Source organism: Peromyscus maniculatus, chromosome 16, assembly GCF_049852395.1.
Source record: "Peromyscus maniculatus bairdii isolate BWxNUB_F1_BW_parent chromosome 16, HU_Pman_BW_mat_3.1, whole genome shotgun sequence".
NCBI classification, from domain to species: domain Eukaryota; kingdom Metazoa; phylum Chordata; class Mammalia; order Rodentia; family Cricetidae; genus Peromyscus; species Peromyscus maniculatus.
This window is the reverse complement of record NC_134867.1, coordinates 34,477,277-34,501,510: the sequence shown is the minus strand read 5'-3', so window position 1 is coordinate 34,501,510 and position 24,234 is coordinate 34,477,277. Positions and strand designations below refer to the sequence as shown.

Sequence of the window (24,234 nt, the reverse complement as noted above, 5' to 3'; positions counted from 1 at the left end):
CTGGAGTCTAACAGTGCCAGATAATTTCGACTTTAGGCTGTAGTCCCTAGACAGCGATATTCTCAGTTTCATGAGGTGACTGGATAATTTCCACTTTAGGCTGTAGTCCCTAGACAGCGATATTCTCAGTTTCATGAGGTGAGTGTGTTCCTCTTTTTACTGTTAGAAAAGGAACTGGACCCTTGGCCTGACCTTCCCCCTCTGTTGTAGCCTGAGGGACTAGTGGCTAAATCTCCAAGCTTAGCCCTGCAAAAAGAGGTGAGAGACTCTGTCTCAAAAATGGTTGAGAGTGATAAAGAAAGGCATTCGGTGTTGACCTCTGGACTCCATATACCAGTGTACACACAGGAACATGATCACATGCAATATCTCCCTCACACAGAGTGTGGCTTTGATGCCTCTTTTTTTACTTTGCTCTTGCTGCTGTTGTTGTTACTTGTTGGTTACGAGGGATGTGTTAGTGGGAATCATGGGAATCTATTTTGGACGCTGCCAACCACAAGTGGATTCCAGCCTTCCTAGCTAGTTAACTAATTTGCACTATTATCACTGAGGCATGCACAGGGAGTCTTAGGAGGGACCTAAATCAACCCAAGAGCTCAGTGCTATGGCAACCTAAAAGACCATGTTTCCTTTTCTGGAGGATGGTTTTGTAGGTCCTTTCTCCCTTTCTTTTCTCTCGACAAGAGAATTTTGCCTCTTTGCCTAATAAGTACCTATGCTGGAAGAGTGATGTCGTGGCTGAGTGAATGGCAGCAGAAAATAGAAGGTTGGCAGGCTAGTTGCAAGGATAAAAATAAGTTGACATTGAAGTTATGCAGCTCTGTCATTGGGTTGCTGGGATGCTCTGGTCCAGAATTTGTGGGCAGCGAGATAGTAAGTACTGGCCAAAATGTGGGGTTTTGGATTATCTGTGAATTTTAATTACTCCTTTCTTGTCTTCTATTTTTTTTTAAAAAAAATTCTGGAGATCTGGCTCCATAAGCATGAGATTTAAAAGCCACACTCTCTTTTGGAGCCCGCTTCTAGGCTTATGGAGTGAGACAATGCCTTTGGAGATGGGGACATAAATCTCTTTTTATCTCTAAGGGTTCTCAGTACTAACTGCAGCTTCTGCCTAGTTTGGACAGATTGCCGAGCTGGAATCTATTGCTGTTTGCAGTGATTTTGCATCTCTGAGAAGCTTGTATGAAAGCCTTAGAAGGGAGTCATGGACCCTATTTCCAAGACACTGTCTGTCTTCAGGGAGAAAGGGCAGAGCAGCAGGTAAGACCCCTGCCCCCGCCCCATCATTAGGGTGTGGTTTTCTTTCGAATGAAGAGTGTTGGGCTAAGGGAGCTGACACTTAAGTACTCAGCCGAGGATGATGCTCAAAGGGGCAATATTGTCACTAAGACACCCACCAGGTGAAAGCTAATCAGATAAGTTGTTTGGTGTCACATGTTGATTCTTGTGTGTGCTTACACCATGCATATTCAGATGTGTGTGACTATATGTGTATGTGCATGTGGATGTCAAAGTCAATATTGGCTCCCTTTCCTCAGTAGTCATTCACCTTTGTTTTTGTTTTTGTTTTTTTCTTTCTGAGGCAGAACCTCTTACTGACCTGGAGTTTGCCAAGTATGCTTGGCTGGTTGGCCAGCAAGCCTCCAGGATCTAACTGTTTCCATCTCCCCAGGGCTGCTACTATAAGTATATACCACCAAGCCTGGATTTTTAAAAATAGGTTCTGGGTATCAAACTCAGGTCCTTATGCTTATAAGGTAAACATTTTTTAACCAACTGAACAATCTCCCTAGCCAAAATGTTAATTCTTTAATTCACCAGTTGTTTATTTCCATCAGCAAGGTTTCAGATTCGGGGTTCAAAGGGAAAAATGGAAGTGGATTGCTATTTGAGTAAGAGATTAATTAAAAGAATTAATATCATAGATAGACAGATAAGCAGACAGACAGCAGCATGGGGGTGCTCTGAAGAGAGTGGAGTCCCTTCTTCTACAGTCCAGAGGAAGGAGGGAGGTTCGATGTCACATGGCTGATGGGAAGCCAATAGTATGTATTCGTAGCTAGACTGTGAATAAGTTAGCAAAGAGAATGGGGAAGGCCGGAATCTAGAAAAACAAGTTACGTTAGTTCTAGAGCTGAAATTACTGTAGTTTCTAGAATTAATACAGCTCAATTAAAATGGAGGAGCTTTACCTGGCTAACTCCATGTATAGTTGAAGCTTTTGGCTAGGTAAGATTGACGACCAGACAGAACCTCTGACCTCAGAAGTATTGGGAGAAGGTTATGTAAGTGTATATGTAAGCAAGGCATAGATGTGCTCTATTTGACTCTTCCACCAGATGTATGAGGATGAACATTTTTCAGAGTTTCTATGGGTTTTATCTTCCACCCTTCCTGTTTATTCTTCTCCATGCTTCTCTTTGGCTGACTGTTCTCTTCTCCCCCCTGATTTATTGAGTCACAGCTGAGTGGCATTTTTTTCCCCCTGTAAAGTTCAGCCATTATAATGAGATATACCCAGTACTGGGGCTCCCAAGTTAAGAACTGAAAAGCTTCAGGGAGATAAAATTGTTCTAAACTGAAGCATTTTAATTGTAATAGAAGAACCAGGCCTTTGAAGAATCTTCTCTGTGATGAATCCCTTGCTACATAAAAGGCTGCTTTTGTGATGTAAATAACGATCCTTTGTTTTAGCTGTTGACAAGTTCTAAATTTCAAGTGGGTGATCTTGCAGAACAATGTCAGAATAAGACTAAAAACTTTATCACTTCCAAAATGACTTGGGTGAAATAAGGATCACATGTAACATGGTTATCATCTAATGCCAAGGTTAAATAGTAAGAGTGGAAAGTCCACAGGACACTGGCTTAGTGCCACCTATTACTTCAAAGGCCTGAAATTGTTTTCCTTTGTACTTGAAAATGTAGATGAGCTCTCATTTCAGAGTGTGGCTCCAGTGAGTCAGTATCTGTCTTTCTAATATAGTTGCTACATCTTGAGCTGTATTTTCAGTTTTGTTAGTAATGAATATAATTACTGACACTCAATAATGATTCCTTAAATTAGTGCAGCGGGGAAGTGTTCATGAAATAACATGTGCAGAGAGCTGGAGCTTTTCAGAACCAGACAGCTCCATTTGTTCTTGGACTACCATATAATCTGCAGTTTCCAAGCACGGCTGTGACCAGAGTTTTAGGACAAAACCCCAGTCTTTGATTTGACCACCTATCCTGATATGTCAACTAAAGAGATGAGTTGTGGTGAAAAGCAGAGGGGAGATTTTATTTGACATGGCCACACTGGAACAAATAAAGGGTACAGTATAGTTAGCCCTGAGTCCTTCTTTGGTAGTTGACCAAGCTTCCGGTTTAAACAGGAAATAACAGGGCAGTGTTCATCAAATCATGTTTGCTTGGTCATTGTCTCAGTTCTCATTCTATTGAGTGATATAAAGACCTTTAACTTGGAAAGACAGCTTGGTTCTCAGGGGATGAGGGAACCAGTTGGTTCTCAGGAGACTATAGTTCCTATTCTAGGATGCTGCCTTATCCTCACAGATAGCTGCCTTCTTCTAACAGGTGGCCTGTCCTGTGAGGTTCTGCTGTTCTTGGAATCCAAGGTGACTACAGGTATAGAACAAGGACGACAGACCTTTAGGCACTTGGGGTCTGGAACAGGACATTAAAAAAGGCTGACAGTAAGATGCTGCAGTTACTGTTGTCGTCCATGGCTTCAGCCTGAAGGGGATGCAATAGGTTAGGGATGAGGGCTTCTACATCGGCACTGTTGGAGTGTCTGATATGCCTACACAGAGTCACGCTCAGGGATCTGAGCCGAGATGCCAGGCTTTTACCCTGCTTTTAGTCACTTCGCAAGCCCAAGTGTGGTCAACGCTCTTTAGCGAAAGCAGCTTCCGAGTGCCTGTTACAGTACCGTCTTTGTAGAGCTCCTTGAAACTATCTGGGGAAGCAGAGTCACCTTTCCTTGAATGCCTACAAAGTAGAACCTAGACACCTTTCAGAAAATTCTCTTCAAAGCCACCTAAGAACGCATTCATTAAGAGTTGAATTGTCTGTTCATTTCTAAGACTTTCTTCAACTGAGATCCATAGTATATGCAACAACTAATCAATTTGGCTGTAGTTTTGGTGATACATACAGGTACCAGGGGAGTTGACATTTGGCTAATATATGAGAAAAGACTCTCTAAGGTTATCGATGGAGTTGGCAAGTTAAAATAGTATTTAAAAACATCTCCAAAATTGTTTTTATAACTACTTACTCTTAAACAATGTGCTAATTGAGATAATTCTTAAATAATCAATAAAGGTGAACACAGCTGTTTATGTGAAACACTAAGCATTCTTTCTTTCTATTAGAATTTAGGGGGAAAAGAATTCCCTAGGGACTCCACCAAACCTTGAGATAGATCTATCTTTCCTCCTTCCTGTGGACTTGCTCAGCCTCCCATTGTAGAACATTCCCATTCTTTTGTGTCAGCCACCAATACATGGAGGCGTTCTCTACCGGAGAACTCCTGGCTACACTTGTATGGGAATCAGGTAGGCATTCTTTACTCTCCTTTCTGTCCTCCATTGCAAATCCTTCAGCCTCATCCCTAGCCCTGTAGCAAACCTTTGTGACTCCATTCCCTAGGGACTCCATCAAATCTGGTGGTGGACCCAGCTATCCTTCTTTCTGAGGACCCTCTCTACATCTTGCCCATCTCCATCCCTTAATGTCAGTCCCTAATACCTAGAAACACATTATACTTGGAACCCCCAGTGGCAATAAACCCCCAGTGGATAAAACTTTAGCCAAATTATCTGAAAGATGAAAATATCCAAATTAATATAATTAGAGATGAAGAGGGGGCATAATAATAGATCCAGAAGAAAGCAAGAGGACATAATAAATAAACATACTTTAAAAATTTGTACTCTCTAAATTGAAAAATCTGAAAGAAGTGGATACATTTCTTGATTTGTATCACCTACTAAAGTTAAATCAAGTTCAGATAGACAGTATAAATAGAACAATTACCCCTAGTGAAATAGAAGCAATAATTAAGAGTCTCCTAACTAAAAAAAATAAAAATAAAAATAAAAAACCACCCAGGACCAGGTGGATTCAGTGCAGAATTCTAACTGATCTTCAAAAAAGAATTAATGCCAACACTCCTCAAATTATGGCATGAAATAGAACCATAAGAATAAGCCCTGATATGTAAACAATTATCCTCGTATCTAAGCCACACAAAGACTCAACAAAGAAAGAATTACAGAACAATCTCCCTTATGAACATAGATGCCAAAACACTTAATAAAACTGTGGAAACCCAAATACAAGATTATATAAAAAAGATCATCCACAACGAACAAGTAGGCTTCATCTCAGAGGTGCAGGAACAGTACGGCATATGTAAATTAATAAATGTCACTTACCATCTACACAGACTGAAAGTGAAAAAACCCATGATCATCTCATTAGATACAGAAAAAGTCTTTGACAAAATCCAATACTCCTTCATGATAAAAGACCCGGATAGATTAGAGATAAAAGAGACATACCTCAACATAATAAAGGCAGTTTACAGAAAGCCCTGTAAAGTTAATATCAACTTAAATGGAGAGAAACTCAAAGAAATTCCATTAAAATTAGGAACAAGACAAGGTTGTCCACTCTTTCCATACCCATTCATCATAGTATTTGAAGTCTTAGCTAGAACAATACAACAACTGAAAAAGATTAAAGGGATACAAATTGGAAAAAAAGTCAAAGTACCTTTATAAGTTGATGATATTGTAGTATACATAAGTGACCTTAAAACCTCTATCAGGAAACTTCAACAGCTGATAAACACTTTCAGCAAAGTAGCTGGATACAAAATTATCACCTTCAAATTAGTAGTTTTCCCATATACAAATGGCAAATGGACTGAGAAAGAAATTAAGGAAACAATATCTTTCACAATAGTTTCAAAAAAAGTCATGGGATAACTCTAACCAAGCAAGTGAAAGACTTGTATGAATAAAAACTGTAAGACATTAAAGAAAAAAATTGAAGAAGATATCAGAAAATGGAAAGATCTCACGTGCTCATGGATCAGTAGGATTAATATAGTAAAAATGACCATCCTACCAAAAGTAATCTACAGACTCAATGCAATCTCCATCAAAATCCCAACACAATTTTTCACAGAACTTGAAAGAGCAATTTTTAGCTTCACATGGAAACACAAAAAACCTAGGTTGGACAGTGTTGGCGCACACCTTTAATCCCAGTACTCGGGAGGCAGAGCCAGGCGGATCTCTGTGAGTTCAAGGCCAGCCTGGGCTACCAAGTGAGTTCCAGGAAAGGCACAAAGCTACACAGAGAAACCCTGTCTTGAATAAAAACAAAAACAAACAAACAAACAAAAAAGGAAAAAAAACTAGGATAGCTAAAACTATCCTGAAGAATAAAAGAATTGCTAAAATATCACCATCCAGCTTTCAAATGGTATTAAAGAATTAGAGTAATAAAAACACTGTGGCATTAGCATAAAAACAGACAGATTGATCAATGGAATCAAACTAGAGGCCCAGACATAAGTCCACATACCTATGGACACCTGATTTTTGTTAAAGAAGCCAGAAATACATACTGGAAAAAAAAGACAGCAACTTTAGCAAATGGTGCTGGTTCAACTGGACCATGTAGAAGAATGCAAACAGATTCATACCTATCACCATGCACAAACTCAACTTCAAATGGATCAGAGACTTAAACATAAAACCAGATAAACGACCCTGATAGAAGAAAAGTGGGGGAGAGTTTCGAATCATTGGCACAGAAAAGGACTTCCTGAACAGAACACCAACAAGACAACCAAGATGAATAATGAATAAATGGGACCTCATGAACTTAAGAAGCTTCTGTATGGTGAAGGACAACATCATTTGGACAAAAAGCAGCAGGCTACAAAATGGGAAAAGATTTTTACTAACCACACACCCAATAGAGGGCTAATATATAAAATATATGAAAAACTAAAAAAAAATTGGAATAAGAAAACAAATAACCCAATTAAAAATGGGGTACATAGCTAAACAAAGGAGTCTCAAAAGTTGAAACACAAGTGACTGGGATATACTTAAAGAAATGTTCAACATCCTTAGTCATCAGGGAAATAAAACAAAAACTACTTTTAGATTTCATCTTACACCAGTCATAATGGACAATATCAATAAAACAAATGACAGCTCATGTTGGAGAGGATGTGGAGCAAGGTGAACATTCATCTCTTCTTGGTAGAAGTGCAAACTTGTACAACCTATGAAAATCAATATGGTGGCTCCTTAGGAAGCTGGGAATCGATTTACCTCACTATCTAGCCATATCACTCTTGGGCATATACCCACAGGATGCTTCATCCCACCACAGAGACATTTGGTCATCCATGGCCATTGCTGCTTTATTCATATTAACCAGAAACTGGAAATAGCCTAATGTTCATCAGTGGATGAATGGATAATGAAAATGTGGTACATTTACACAATGTAATATTACTCACCTGTTTAAAAAAATGAAATCATGAACTTCACAGATAAATAGATAGAACTAGTAAAAAGAAAAAAACATTCTGAGTGAGTTAACTGAGACCACAAAAGATAAGTATGGCAAGTCTTTTCTTATACATAGATGTTAGCTGTTAAGTCTTCAGTAAGCAGGCCACACTCCATATAAACACAGAGGTAAGGTATAGAGTAAGGGATTGAGGTGGGGAGGGAATGATTTCCCTAGGAAAGTGAATTAGAATATATATTTATGGATGGACTGTGTATGCATGTGTGTGTGTGGGGGGGGGCTTAAATTGAAGGAGGGGGAGGGGAGAGGGACATAAGAGAGGGAATACAGGAAGGACAGATAAAACTAAAGGGCATTTGAAGGATCATAGGGAAAACTATAGTAGATGCTTTTCAAAATATATACATATATGAAAGAAATCTAAATGTAATCACTGAATAATGGGGGAGACAAAGCCCCAACTAATCTCTCATCACCAAACGAAACCTCTAGTCCTAGGAATGGATTACATCTAATAGAGTTGTTGGCCAGAGGAACCACATAGAAACCCACAAATAACCCAGGCTATGGTCAAGGCTATTGGTGTCTCTCCACAAGCTGATGGTAAGGTCCTGTTGTTCAAAGCAGCATCTCCACAACTCACTGAACACTGAACACGGAGAAGTCAAACTGCTGTCTACCTAGAGCCTTCACCCTTACTGACTAGTATTCATGGAACTGGAAGGTGCTTTGCACACTACCAGAGAAGAAAGGTCAACACCAGCCCAGCTACAAACCCTGTGATCTACCATGCTGACTTGCTTGCAAGATACACTGGTGCAATAATGGTATAAAAGTTATAAGAGTAACCAAGCACTCTCTGATTAGTTTTGAGGTCCGCTCCATGAGAAGAAACCCATGCTCAACACTGCTCATGTGGCTAAGAACCTAATACTAGCTATGCCATGGACCTAGGGGAAAACCAAGTACTACTGTTCTGCCAAAGGAACATAGCCATTGAATGACTCCTAACAACTGTTCTTCTGTACCCATAGATCAGTGCCTCGCTCAGCCATGATCTGAGAAACTTCCTCTCGAAGTAGATGCCAACCTATACAGAGAATCCACATCTGAGCAACGTGCAGAGAATGAGACCTTAGAACACACGGTGCTCAGTGGGATGTCTCCATCAAATCCCTCCCTGGGATCAGGGACCTCGGTGGCAGAGGAGGCAGAAAGATTGTAATTACGAGCCAGTGGGGATGGAAGACACCAAGGAAACAAAGCCTTCTACACACAACAGGGCTGACACATATATGAACTCACAGAGACTGTGGCAGCATGCACAGGGCCTGCACAGGTCTAAGCCAGATGGGGTCCCAGGGCTGAGAGGGGAAGTGAACGCAAACCCCCATCCCTAACCCAGAAGCCATCTCCTATTGACAACCATTTATAAAGGAAAAATTAGTTTTTTTTTTTTCAATGCAGTCTCAAACTGCATTGGTATACAAACCACACTTAAGGTCAGGCCCCATGCCCAGCACTAGACTGTCAACTCAGAAAGAACTCAGTGTTATTTTTGGAGGGTTTTTTGTCTCATAAGGCTTTGTCTGGGCATTTTTTTAGCTGTACAGATCATTTGCTTGTATATTACAGTCTCCAATTTTGTGTTTCATAGGATTTCCGTGTGTGTCTCTATGTCTGTATGTATTTCTTGTGCTTCTTTGGCTCCTTTTTTTCTGTTTGTTTGTTTTGTTTTATTCTAGGTTTGTTTGGTTATTTGAATTGCCTTTTGTTTTCTAATGAGAGAGAGAGAGAGAGAGAGAGAGAGAGAGAGAGAGAGAGAGAGAGAGAGAGAGAAATATATATTTGGGTGGGTGGGGAGGTGGGGGAGGATCTGGACAGAGCTGGGGGAAGGGAAATCGTTATCAAAATATATTGCATTGTATAAAAAATCTTATTTTCAATAAAATAAAAAATTATAATAAAAAGAAGTATTTAGTGGGAAATGCACTAATATGCCATCTGCCATCCAGAGAGAATTGTTATTTGTGTTTTCTTGTAATCTATTGTTCTGGGCATGCATATGCATATATAAATAATTACTGAGATACAGCTGAGGAAAATAACCAGTGTCATTTCCCTCCCATTGAACACTTTATCGTGGGTATTTCATACCATTACACAGAACTCATTTTCCAAGGCAGCGTGGGCTATTGTCCACTGTTAGTTTCACTATTTTATTTTATATTTTATATTATTTTATTGTCAGACATTTAATAATAGGATGGACAACATGGACATCTGTCTAGTCAACAACAACCCTAGAAACGGAAGCAACGTGCAGAAGATGCGGCCTCTAAGAAATTGCCCTGTGGGAGACGTAATAACAGAAAGTACCCTGATCGCTGCTCTTCTGTGCAAAGCCAGTGCTCTGCAAAACACTTGCCAGTTTGGTAAAAGAACAAAGGTATTTATTTTATTTTAATTTTATTACTTAGTTTACATTTGTTGAATATCTTGAGTATTGGTAAGATTGATATCCTTTATGTTTATTGTCCAATTCTATTCTTTTTTTCTGTGCATTTCTATAAAAGCTTCTTCATTTATCTAGTGTTTGTACCTTATTGACTTTTTTTTTTCTTTTGAGAAAGGGTCTCTCACGTGACCCTGCTGGCCTGGCATTCGCTATGGAGACCAGATTGGCTTCAAACTATGTCTATTTGTAACTTACTAATGAATGTTATTTTTATTCTGGGAAGGAAAAAATTTAGCCTCAGTTCTTTACTCAACATACCTTTCTAAATTTCTCTTTTTATTTTTCCGAGCACTTAAGTGAGGGTTCCTCAGTGCTCCTTTGGGAGCATGGCTACTCCCTCTGAAGTGTGTTGTTAGTGTCAATGTGAGAGACTCTGACTTCATTTTACCCCTAGTCATTAATCAACTGAACATTGGGGCATCATTTATTTACCAATCACTTGTCTCCTGCACTAGACTGTGAATTCGCATGTTGTTTCCTTCATCGGATGAAATTAAATTTTAACAGCTGACAAAGGGCGTCACATGTTACTCTGTACAGATGACTGTCTGAAGGCATGAACCCTTTCCATTTTAATCTAAATTGAGACGGATAGGAATGCTTAAAAAGAAGACAGTGTAGAGAAACAGCAGGCTCGAAGCCCAGTAAACAAAACCTGAAGGCAATTATATCTCCAAGTATTGTGTTAATAACACAAACTGTGTTCAATAGTCAGAAGCAGAGCAACAGCAGCTGCACCTTAATTACATCTTCCCACCACTCTGCCACACAGTCTCTCTTCACAGGGGCAGCTGCTTCATGGCACCATTGAAGAATGTTGTTTCCGTTGGAAACTTCCTTGTAGACCAGTGGAATTTTACCCAGTTGGGAGCCTGAAAATTTGGGCTTTCTTAACGGACTTGTAACTCCCAGCTAGAGAATTACATTTTGTTGATCTTGGAAGTTCTCAAGTGTTTTTTTTTTTTTTTTTTTTTTTTTTTTTTTTTTTTTTTTTTTTTTTTTGTATACCGACATCTCATTGGATGACTTAAATCTTCACAGCTTAAAAACTAGCACTCCCGGCTGGGGAGACAGCTCGATCAGTAAAGTGCTTTGTATGCAAGTATGAGGAACCGAGTTCAAGTCTCGGAGCCACCAGTTAAATCCCCTGAACCTATGTTAAAAAACAGTTGGGAGTGGAGATGTGGCCTTATAATGCAGGCATGGGATGTAGAAACAGCGGTTAGCTTACTGGCCAGTCAGTCTAGCCCATTTCGTGTGTTCCAGGTCAGTGAGAAACCCTGGGCCATAAAAACTGGTGCGTGGTTCTTGAGGAGTAACACCTGGGGTACAAAAGAAAACTATTTCAGGCCTTTTAAGTGGCAGGTTGGTGCTATTCCACTGTTTCCCACCGACATTCACAGACCAGTAGCATTCTCTGGAAGGTATTTAAAGGGAAAACATGAATATTAATTTAAATAGAATGACAGTCAATGCATTATGAGTGGCGTTAAAAGGGAAGAAAGGCCTTGAGCGTGAAGCACACAGTGGAGTCCCACCGTGTTCACTCCCAACCGGTCGCTCTATGGAGGTGACAATTGTCTTCAGTCTCCTGCATAGGCAGTCTGGTCACCCAGGGTCCTACTGAATCCTCCAAAGTTTAAGGGCATAGAAGTTGTGTGGCTAATACCTGCTGAGGTGTTCTGCCTGTGGATGAATCCACCATGTATTTATTTTCGTTTGTCTGAGAAATGAGAGGTAGTCAGTGTGACTCACCTCCTGCTACTTTTCAAATGAATCACTTCTCCACTTATTGCGTGGCATGTAACAGCTCATCAGGATGCAGAACGCAGGATAATCTTGCTCTGGTAAATGTGCCAAGCCTTATAACCTTGATATGCCCTTGATGTGGCAATACATGAAAATAAACAAGCACTTAAAAAGTGTGAAGATGCTGCAAAAGCCATTTCAGAAGGAAGACACACAAATGGCTAATGGGTACAGGAGGAAATGCTTCTCACCTGGGAGGTACAAAACCACAGCCACAATGAGATTCTATTAAAAAAGACAAAAGATAACAAGAGTTGGTAAGGATGCAGAGAAAATGAAATCTGTATGTTGTCGTAGGGAATAAGAATGAATACAGGCATTATGGAAAGGTCAGGAGCATGACTCAAAATCTAAAGCATTCCCATCAGTGGATATATATATATATATATATATATATATATATATATATATATATATATGCAAAAGAGAGAAAAGCAGCATGCTAAAGAGATAGTTTCACTTCCCAGTTCATTGTAGCATTAGTCGCAATGGCCATATTCAGTGAACCTGAGAATCCATCAGTGGGTAAATAGGTTAAAAAATGTGCTAGAGATACATGGTGGGACAACATGAAGAAATTTTGAAGTTTTTAGCAATGTGGATGTGGTAGTTCTTTGACTATAACAAAATAACCTAGATGATCGTTTGTAGTGAGAAAAGGTTGTTGCTGTTGTTATTTTCCTGAGATAGAGTTTCTCTGTGTAGCCCTGGGTGTTCCGGAGCTTGCTCTGTAGACCAGGCTGGCCTATAACTCACAGAGATCTGCCTGCCTCTGCCTCCCAAGTTCTAGGATTAAAGGCATGCATCACCATCGCCTAGTGAGAAAATGTTGTTCTTGTTTATAGCTTTAGAGGGTCCCATCGAAGATGGGGCATATCCATTTCTTTGGTGCTCTTGTTGGGTGTACTGTATGCCAATGCTATGAAGTGCAGGGTGAGGTAAACTGCTCACATCATGCCAAGAAAACAGAAGAGAAAGGAAAGACTGGGGTCCTGTGATCTTTCCTGACAGCACACCCCAGTGAGCTAAGAGTTTCCTTTAGACCTCTTCTATCATGAATCCCAACAGTCCCCAGTTATGATACCCTGGGAGCCAGATTTCCAACACACAGACTTTTAGGGGACATTCGCAAACTATAACCATGGAAGAACCTAGAAAATATTGTTATAATAATTTACGAGCCAGGATCAGAGCCACAAGCATGGAGAGAGCTCATTTACATGAGATCTAAAATATATCAAGTTGATAGAAGTAGAGAGGAGTGAGGAGATGCTCAGAGGCTGGGAATGGAAGGGGGATAGAGAGGAGATGCTGGTACAAAGAGGAAAGTTTCAGTGAGACAATATGTGCAAGTTTTTGAGATCTACTACATGGCGTGGTAATCATAGTTAACAATAATACATAGTTCACAATCATTATTTATATTGTGTTTACTGTACCATGGTGCTCCTGTGAAAACCACATAACTATGGGAATTGGATCATTTCTTCTATCTTGTTCTAGAAATTGAACTCAAGTCATCAGGCTTGCAGAAGGTACTTTTACATACTGAGCCATCTCGCTGGTCTCCAGTTCAAATTTATTCAGAATAAATCAGAACTATTTATACCTAAAAATGACAAGTAGACTTGGAGGGGGGTAGATTTTTTGAAACAATATTTTTTATTATTTGTGAATTTCATACAATGTATTTTGATTATATTCACCTCCCCAGCTCCTCACAGACACATTCCCATCTCCCAACCCAGCCAACTTTATGTCCTCTTCTTATTTAAAAAACCCATTGAGTGCAATGTGCCCCTCCAAAATGCTTGCATATATAGCCATCCAATGGAGCATGGTTGACCTGCTCCACACCCTTAATCAAAATTAACTCTTATTTCCTAGAAGCTATCAATTGCCAATAGCTCCTCAGCTAGGGGTGTGGCTTTGTGCCAACCTCTACCCTCATGCTGGGATTTCATTTGGCTTGAATTGGTCTAGGTCTGGTACATGCTGTTACAATTTTAGGGAGTTCATATGTACAACTGCTCTGCTATGCCTGGAAAACACTGTTTCATTGTAGTTATCCACCACCTTTGACTCTTACAATCTTTCTACCTCCTCTTCCACAATGATCCCTGATTGTTCCGAGGAAGGGGGAGATACAAATGTCCCATTTAGGACGAGCATGCCACAGTCTCTTACTCACTGCTTTTTGACCGATTGTGGGTCTCTGGGCTAACTTCCACCTACTGCAAATAGAAGCTTCTCTGATGAGGGCTGAGAGATGCACTAATCTATGAGCATAGCAATAAGTCATTAGGAGTAGGACTAAGACTGTCTATTTAGTACAATGATTGTATTAGATTCTCCCCTGGGGTCTAAGATCTATCTAGTCACAGGTACATGGCTCCTATAAGGGTTCTAGGAGTGGGTTCATCTTCTGGAGTGGGCCTTAAAGCCAATCATAAAGCATTTGGTTACTCCCACAACATCTGTGCCACTATGGCACCAATGGGCATATCCTGCCAGGCTAGTTGTTATTGTAGCTTTCAGGGTTCACAGCTAGGTAAGACTGATTAATATTTTTTTCCTTTGGTAGTGTGAATAGAACCCTCCAGCACTATGAAAGCTAGCCAATAGGGATGAAGTTTTTAGTGTCAGTTTGAAACCTTCATGTTCTATGACTCGAGTATGTGGTACCTTCAGCAACAGAGTCTTTTATAGTAAGACTCCAAGAACTATCCAAGAGCAAGGGCAATAGCCTGTGATGTTGGGAGCCTATCGGGTCTCACTGGCCGACAGTCCTAAAGAGGTAGTTCACTCCTGGTACTGGGATCTTTGATTTCTAGCCTGTGCTGTCTAGTAGGGTCATTGTCCTCTGTTTTAGAGTATGTCCATTGAACTTCTTTTTATCTATGTATATATTTTTAAAACCTTCTGCTAGACACATGTCCGTGAACCCTTTTTGTCCTCAAGCCTCCCCTGTTGGTTAAGTTACTTCTCCCTTTTCTATGCCCTCCCTCACCCCCACCATAGGTGTACCCAGAAGCGTAGCTTAGATGTACAGCCTGTGAAACCCTCTCTGTCCAAGACCTGCCTTTCCTGGGTAAGTCCCTTCTTCCCCTTCCCACATTCCCCTGCCTCTGGCCCTCTGGCTAGCTCCATACCCTTAGCTTATCTACAGAAATGTGGCCTTTGAACCTGCTTTTTTTTTTTTTAAATGGTGAGGCACTTTTAAGGATAAGCCCCCCAATTGGTTCCCTGACAAATACATTGACAACAGACATGCTAAAGCCGATGGGGAAAAGCCCACAGGGTCTTAGCCTTACACAAAGAACTAGAGGCTACTAAGGAATGCTGAGAATGGGAGAAATAGTCTTCTCCAGGGAAGAGCACTGCAACTGGTTGGTTATCCAAGTCAGCACTAAAAACATATACATATAAGGACCATTATATAGACTGAGCGGGCTGTATTTAGGAATATATATGTAGTATATATATGCAGATACATATATGTATATAACAATTAATGGAAAATGGCATGAATTTTAAAGGGAGCAAGGGAGGATCACATGAAAGGGTTTGGAGGGAAGAGAGGGAAGGGAGGCATGAAGCAATTATACTCTCAAAAACCAAAAGAAATAGATTCAAAAATAGATAAACTATCATAAATGCCCCATAACTTAAGTAGATATGCTAATCTGAATGTGAAAAATTATTGCGAAGGCCAGTGTCTGGCACCTAATAAATACAATGTAGTCTTATTCTTATTAAGGGAGATAAAAGGTAATGAGCATATAGTAATGAATGTCTTCTCTGTTTGCCCATCTTCAGAGTTGACCTACAGTTAAAATTTATATGCAGTGCACTTTGTCCCTGACTCACTCTCTTTTGGTACTGTCTCAGACCTGTGCCCTAGAAATCTATTTGCAAAGAGCAGCACACTTTTGGCAACTTCTCCTGACCTCCGTGCACTGAGGTTGCTCTTTTCTTCTGAGTGGATTTGTTGATGTGAATCTCCTGACATAGTGTGGGCCAACAGCTTCCGCTGAAACAAACAGAAGGAGTTGGCACAGACTGGGGGCAGGATCTCTTTCCTAATTTCCATGAAAATTCCTGACAGTTTTTAGAGTTTAGAAAGACAGACGAGGGCCACTTTGATTCTGTGCGCAGCCACTGTGGGCTTTGATCTTCTCTATTGATGGAGATTCTATGCAACACTCTGTCAGAGACATTCTGTTTGTTGTCAGCTGCATTTCATAGCAGATGGTCGAAGCAGAGTTAGGGGGGCTCCAGAGAGTAGTGGGCAGAGTCCATGCTAAAGAAGCAGACCTGAGGAGCTCATGGGTACCAAGCACAATAACTGGCCTGGAAACCAGACCACTGGGCTCTGCATCCTGACTGTGACTTCCTGACCTCCTCCACTCACTGGCAGTGACTTTGATAGTTACATTCCCTCAAACTCCTAGATTATGATCCTCATTCCTAGTAGGAGGAGTGGGGCCCTTGGGACTGACTGTGGTATGAGGGCAAGTGAATAGGGTTTGTGGTCTTTGAACAGAAATTCCTGCTCCCTCACCAGGAGAAGACAGACAGAAAGATCCATTTATGTAGCAGGAAGCAGGCCCTTCCCAGATACTGAATCCTTCTCTAGCTATGACACCCACACTCATGACTTAATGTACATCATGAAGCCAAATTTGTATTTCCAGCATAGACATGTTTCTGAGCTCTGTCCCTACTTCCTGTTTTACATTTCCTTCAATAGGTAACTCAAGGTAACACATCTGAAACAGGGCTCTTAGTATTTCCCCTATGGTCTTTCCTGCCTTCAGAGAGGCAATTCATTTGTTTCTGTGGTTCTGAGTGGGGAAGGCACCTTTGACCCCTGCTTCCTCTGGCACCCACAGTTTAGTCCATCAACAAATGCTGCCCATTCTTCTTTAAGAATATGACCAGGATCTATGTTCCCTATCTCTGGTTGCCATCCTGAGCTTAAGATGCCTAAGAGCCTAAGATTCCCAACAGACTTCTGAGGGGCCTATTTATTTCCCTTCAATGTTCCTTCAGTCTGTTTCTATTGAAGTAGACAGGGTGATACCACAAAGTTCAAATTAGATCATTCTACTGCTTAAGTCCCCCCAAGGCAAAAGCTAAAGTCTTGTGTATTGACTCTGTCTTTATCTCTAGCTCTCTTCTGATGTCATTCATGTCAGCCCTACTGCCTTCTGTATTGTTCCTCAACCACAGGCTGACCATATTCCTACCCCACGATCTTTACATAAGCCCTTTCCATTGCATTTCCTTCAGTCTCTAAGTGCCTTACTTCTTTTAATTCTGTTCTATGATTTCAGTTTTCCAGCTAGGCTATTTAAGATTCTGTCCCTTTTAGGCCTCTCTCCTGCTTATCTTTCCATCGTTACTTACTGCTCCTGACATGCTATTCTTACTATTTGTGGGCTTCCTGTATGTCAACTCCATTAAGGTGGACATTATTGGTTCTGTTTTTAAAAAGCATTTAATTTTTACTCACAGTTTTGGCTCCTTGCCTGTGCCTGGGTAAGCATGCAGTGGCCAGAAGAAGGAGTCTTGCATCCTTGTCTCTACCCTCTCCCTTTTCCTTTGGGGCAGGGTCTCTCCCTGAACATTGACCTCACATTTTCTCAGGTATGCTGGAGGCCAGTAAGTCGCAGGGGTCCTCCTGTCTCTGTCCCCTCTGAGCTGGGGTTATAGGATTGTGCAAGGCTCATGACTGGTAATGTGGGCACTGAGATCTGACCTATAGTCTTCTTGATTATTCAGCAAGTGCTCTTAAGCGAGGAACTGTTTCTCCAGCCCCATTTCTCTTTTATTCACTGCTATATGCTGAGAATCTTGACTGATAATAGGTTCTTACTAAGTCCCTGTTGAATGGCTATTGAATGAATGGACTTAGATTGAGTAAATATGAATGCCTTAATCCACCTTGATGAATTGAACCGGGCTATCTGGGGTGAAGAGCAGGCACCTGTAGTTTTTAAAAGCTCTCTAGGCAATTCTGCTGCAGAGGTAGTTTAGAATTTAAGATGTCCTTTGTCCAATAGCACCCATTAGGCCGTGTGCCTATCTCATAGAAACCCCGAGTAGAGAGATGACACAGGCTATTTGTCTCCTTTATCATGTTGAGCATTCTGGGCGAAACTCAGTGATTTAACAAAGGAAGAAAGAATTGTGACCAGAGTAAATCAAAGCCAAGAGGAAGCCTGCTTTTGTTTTCCCCGATAGCTGCACTTGCCATATCTATACCAAGCCTCCGGCATTTTCAATAGCACAATGGAATTAGTCCTATAATAACTTTTGCCAACACGAACCTACAATGTCTGGGGGCTATGGGTTTTAATCATATTTTTCAGACTACATTTGTTCATGTGGTTGCCAGAGGAGGCTGAGATATTGATTTATTTCATCAGGCTCACAGGCTTCTTCTTTGGCTCTTGCTGTCCTGCCTCTCTGACTAGAGCAGATAACACATATGTACACACACACACACACACACACACACACACACACACACACACACACTATCACACATGGAAACAAATACACGGGCATACACACATGCATGCACACACAGTCTTCACAAGGGGATTTCTCAACCCTGAAGAAATGTTTCAGTATCTTGCTGGATGACAGAGAAGCGAGTATATGACAAGCCCCTTCTCTTTCCTCTCAGTCTGCTTAGTTCTGCACCTGATCTCATCTTCATTCCCTGCAGCTCTCACAAGTTACACTGCTGACCTTGTCAAACACTCGGGCCATAAGGGCTTCCACCCCTGAGCTGGTTCCACATCTGGCTTCCCACATCTGCTTCTGGTTTTGTGCTGTGCCCTGCCTGTGAGAAGGCAATGATGGAGAAATCTAAATCTGTGCTGAGTGTCGCCCTTCTCTCCCCTCCTCCAGCCCCCATTCCCCACCCCCACCCCCCCCCCCCGGTTTGTCTGAGGCTAACAAGGACCAAACCTGGAGAAGAGGAGAAGGGGATGAGTTTGCTTCCATTCATTTCTGTGAAATTGGCTACGTGGGTGGTGGATCTGAGAGAGCAGCTTGTGACAATCCCAATCCTTTTCTACTAATACCAAGAATGAGAAAACAGGAAGTAAGTGAAGAACATTTATCAGGAAGTGAAGATCCTTTATCAAGATATGAACTGTATCCCCAGGCTCAGTTCCCCACACTTTCTTTGGTAATTTTCAGCCAGTGATTCACTCGCACCTATAAAATAGATAGGACTCTTTTTTTTTCTTCCTGCCAGGGTCATACCTTGTATAACATCTCCATGTCTCAGAATGTGCTAGTAAAGCTCTGAGGTCTCTGCTTCTGTGACTGGTGATGAGGCCTGAGATGATGTTGTCATCTCAGATGCGTTTTTATTCCTCCCAAGCATGTAGAGTGGAATGGGAAATTTATACGATGGGTGGCAGCGAGTAGAAACTCTAGTCTCGGTGATTTTCTGCTTCTGGTGTGGGAAGGAAGGATCTAACAGAACAAGACGGTCCCCGCTGTGTGTGGGTGGAACATGTGTTGTGTCCCTGTTTGTTCCAGCCTTGGGTGTTGTATGAGAAGGAAGAAGGAGGGGAGGGGATGGAGGAAGAGAGAGAGTGAAGGAGGAGGTTTGCCTGCTTCCTGGTCCCTACACTCAGCACGGCTTTCCCTGAGACTCTCCAGAAACATCTGTCTGAACATCTGTCTGAGCTGTTCCCTCGGCAAAGTCAGGGCCATGTCACTCTTGGGTTCTTGTTTTGACAGGTTTGGGGACAGCAAGGACATCTGCATGTTTAGGTTTATCCTTTGGACTCCTTGACTCTGGAGACTTTTATCTGGTCAGTTGATTTCTAATCCTCTCAACATGTAAGATGCTCTATCTAACTATTTCTCAGAAAAGGGAGACAAGGGCAGGAGAACCAGAACTTCTTCTCTTGGTTACTTAAAGAAGTTTCAGAGACCAAGAGGGCTTCTGATTACTGCTTTGTACAGAACATAGAAAAGTTAGATGGCTTTTTTTATTTTATTTTATTTTTTAATAAATCGAAGTAATAGTGACGATGAATTGATTTGTTAACAGGACCTTGAAATAACCATGCATTTTACAGAATTCAGGCATCTGTGTTGTCTCCCCAGAGGCAGAGAGACTGAGATTGACGGAACCACTATTCAAATGATGCTATTAAATTCCATTCCAGAAGGGCACTTCTGGTGGTGTGCTCTCCATCACTTGCTCAGTGGTCTAGCTGTAAATCACCATAGAATGAGGAGTGAGTTGGGGAAAGGGAAGCTGATGAATGCTGCTGCTGCATTGTGTTCAGCTCATGATTTAGAACTGAACAATGCGTGCTGGCTGATTCATCATGGTATAGGGGGCAGATGATCAGATTCTAGCACTGGCACTCTATGTCTTAGGCATTGTTTTCATAACTTAAGCAAAGCCAAGGATTCAAAACCACTCTAGTAGATTATTTCTATTCTCAGTGATACAATTCAGTCCATTCGGTCAAATATGGTGAATGGAAGCTGATGGGATAAAAGCTGAATTTTCATCTAATAAAAACACTCAGTTAACATATAATATTGTTTGTTGAAAACTAGCATATTCTTTTCACAATCATGAGGTACAAATGAGCAAATAACTCAAAAGTATACTGGGCAGTAAAAGCACTCCTTACAGCCAAATATTTTTAAACAGTTATTCTTATGTATATATAGTGAAGAAAAATTGTGTTGGGAACATTTTTATATTATTCTATATTTTATATTTTAGTGTCTCTTGAGATAGGATTATCCATTAACATGAAAGACTGTTGAGAAAAAGTTGTTTAACCATGCAAAAGAAAATAAGCCATAGAATTTGAATGATGACAATAAGCAAGATTTTTTTTACTTTGAAATATTCATTTTAATATTTAATCTTATGGTAGCCATGTGATAGAATAGATAATTTTGTGTTATTTACAATAAACTCCACAGCCTGTATCAGATTGACTCTGAGAGTCTTCCTTAGCCTCCCCTGAGGCTGTTGTTCAGTTACTGTTATTATTGTTTCACTATTGGATATTAATATTCTAGAGTGGGATGATTCAGGAAATATTTCTTCTTCTTCTTCTTCTTATTCTTCTTCTTCTTCTTCTTCTTCTTCTTCTTCTTCTTCTTCTTCTTCTTCTTCTTCTTCTTCTTTTTGGTATTTCAATGTCAACCTACTTGAGTGAACTTTTATGTCAGTTTTCTAAACCACTGAGAAATTTTAGGTAGACGTTTCCAACCAGAATGGAAAGGTCTAGCTGCTTCTTGTGTGTTATGGCATCCTCATCAGGCTGGGCTGGTACACGGGAAGAATTTCAGAAGCACACAGGCAAATATACAAGAAGAAATTTCAGCTAACATTTATGAGGTGGCAGTTTTAGATTTTCATAAATTCCAGAATGTGTGCTCTAGCTGGGATTTGGAAAGCTTGGTTGTTAGAGGTCTAGACCCCAGCTTGGCGCTCTGGGAAGTTGGGAGGAACTTCAGAAGTGAGGCCTAGTTGCATGTCTTAGGACAGAGGGGCCTTAACCCCTTCCTCTCCCTCTCTTCCATTCTGGCTGTGAAGTGAGCATCACTCTTCCATGGGCGACAGCATGACAGTCTGCTGACTAGCTATGTCTAAAAGTGATAGGGCCAACAAGCTGTGGACTGAAACCTCCAAATAAACTAAGCGGGCCCCTGTTCTTTGTAAGTTCATTCCTTCATAATGGTAACGGGAAGCCACTATGATGCTCCAGTCACTTAGTATCTCATTACTGTTTATCCTTTGCTAATAAAATATGCAATACACACAAATATGTTAGCAGTGGTTTCAACCTTTAAGGAGAAGGGAGGGAAATTATATTTTTCTATACTGTTTTTTTCCAAAGCATACATGTTAAAAATTAAGTTTACACTGTGCAGTTTTCATATAAAGGAATTAAACATGAAAGTTGTAAATTTACTTTCAAAGATCCAAGATCACAATGCAATGGGAAGTCTTCCCGGGAGCCTGTGTCTACGGGACCCGATGATGGTGTTGTTTTCACTACCCGGGATTCAATTTTCTAAGTAAATGAACTTGGTGAGAAGGGAAAGGCAAGGGGGTGCTCATGCTGAAAATGAGAAGTGAGCTCTCCCATATTAAAAGAATGTTTGCGAGGTCTTCTCAAAGTTAAAGTCACAGCAGGAATGTCCTTTATGATTTAGTTCATCCACGCCACAGTACTTTATTTTGTAAAAAAAGAAGAAATGTTGCAATTCAAATTCTTTTCCTACATATGCCTTCTACTGTGTGCTTGAACCACTCTGGTTTCCTGGTTTTCAAAGTGCACATTTGAAGCCCTGGTCAAATGTATGCTGGAATGTCTCTACAGTGTATGGTCTCCCTCCCTCTGAGGCCCATAAGCAGCTTCTAAATAGATTCACCTGTGTGCCAGGTGATGGGGAGTTGGGCACTTTGAGCTGGTTTGGAGACTCAAAAGCTTATGGATCTGTTAGAAGTGGGGGAAGCCAGGCTGCAAAGTGCTGCGAGTCTATGGTCTGAATTTCACAACAATGGCTAGCCTAAGCACACACTTCTCAGAAACTGGGGTTGGTCCTTAACCTTGAAAATTCGGGATGAAAGGTAGTGCTCTTCACCAGAAAGTATAGAGACATACAATCCACTGAACGTGCCACTGCCAGTAATATGTGTGGAAACACATGTATAGTGTTAAGAGTAGTAGAGTTCATCCTGCTCTGGCATGTGGACTATAGAGAAGAAGAACTAACCAGCTTTGCATACAGGCACATTTATACACACACACAGGTAGGTACTAATATGAATATAGATGGCATATGGAGAAATTTATGATGGTGGTTACCTCACAAGATTGTGGAGGCTGAAAAGTCCTGGATTAGCCACTTGCCAGCTGGGGGCCAAGGAATGGTGGGGGTGTAACAGAAGACCAAGTTCAAAGGCCTGGGAGCCAGGAGACTCAAGTATGTGAGTTCCATTTTGGGTCTGGAGATCTGAGAATCAACAGCTCTGCCATTGTGAGGACATGAACTTGTCAGCTGAAGGAGTCTGTCCTTCCTCCCCATCTCAGTGTTCTCAGCTGGTTGGATAATGCCCACTTAACTGGTGAGGATGGACCCTCTTTGTTTAGTCTACTGTGTCCAGTGCTGATCTCCATTACAATCAATCTACGTGAGTCTATTAAATGGGTAACATAAGTATAAAGATATAAATTGGGGAAATACACTCACAAATACAGAACATAGTAGATAGCAGAAGTGGTTCTCTGGTCTGTTGGGGAGAAAATCCACCCCACAGGCAGGAGGTCACATATAAGGGCAGGAAGCACCACCTGCTTTGGGCCGTATAGTCCAAGGTTATGGGTGGAGCAAATACCACTACAGATCTCATTTGAAAACACCCTCCCAGACACACCAGAAAGAGCACTGACAAGCTGTCTGGGCATTTCTGTCAGACAACTAGATACATAGACCTGATCTTCATAGCATCTAGCCTATATTGGTTCCTTCTGTCCTTGTGAGTAATGAAACAGAAGGTCATTATTTTCCTCATTTTATAGATGAGTTGAAGAGGAAAAGTAATTTGTTTTTGGTCTCATGATTAGAAAATGCTAAGCTCTAGATTCTTAAAATATACAAAGACAGAAAACCCACAAAGAATTTTAACCTTTAACAGATGAATTTTGCATGATGAGGTAGACATAAGTTTTTGGGCACCAGGAGTGGAATGTTGTGGGATGGATTTTAAATGTCTACCCAGTTGTGCATGCTTTGAAGTCTTGGTATCCAGTTCAGGATTATTGGGAGTTGATGGAAAATTTTAAGAGGTGGCACCTCTCCTTGCTTCTCCCTTGAGGTAGATTTGCTCCTGGTTAGATCAGAGGACAACTTCTGTATTCATGAGTGTATTTCCTCAATTTATATCTTAATAAATTCTGTTACCCCTATAATAAACTCATGTGCATTGATCATAAGAAGTGGCACCCAACATGGGGCACGAAACCATGACCCTGAGATTAAGAGTCTCATGCTCTACCGACTGAGTTAGCTGGGCACAAATCCACCTCAAAGGCAGGAGCAGAGAGAAAAAGGGCATATGACCCTTCTCCAACTCCTTATTAGAGGTCACATACAATGGCAGGAAGCACCACCTCCTTTGGGCCATGTAGCCCAAGGTCATGGGCAGAGCAAATACCACTACACATCATCATAGCCCTCAGTGACAGCAAAGGCCAGGGACCTCAACATGGATTCAGTTGGCAGTGCAGGCCATGCACATCACCATTGCCATGGCTT

The 24,234-nt window shown here is 41.1% G+C and overlaps 1 long non-coding RNA gene across 2 annotated transcripts; it reads left to right on the top strand.

The window, feature by feature from the left end:
- The first annotated feature begins 706 nt into the window (after positions 1-706).
- Positions 707-15,365, top strand: LOC107402428 (uncharacterized). Of its 2 annotated transcripts, XR_013045023.1 has the most exons (4): positions 707-876; positions 1,111-1,266; positions 9,826-10,023; positions 14,923-15,365. It is a non-coding gene; the product is annotated as an uncharacterized LOC107402428 (long non-coding RNA). The 2 variants fall into 2 exon arrangements; XR_006064523.2 differs by lacking the exon at positions 707-876 and having other exon boundaries at positions 911-1,266.
- The last annotated feature ends 8,869 nt before the right edge of the window (positions 15,366-24,234 follow it).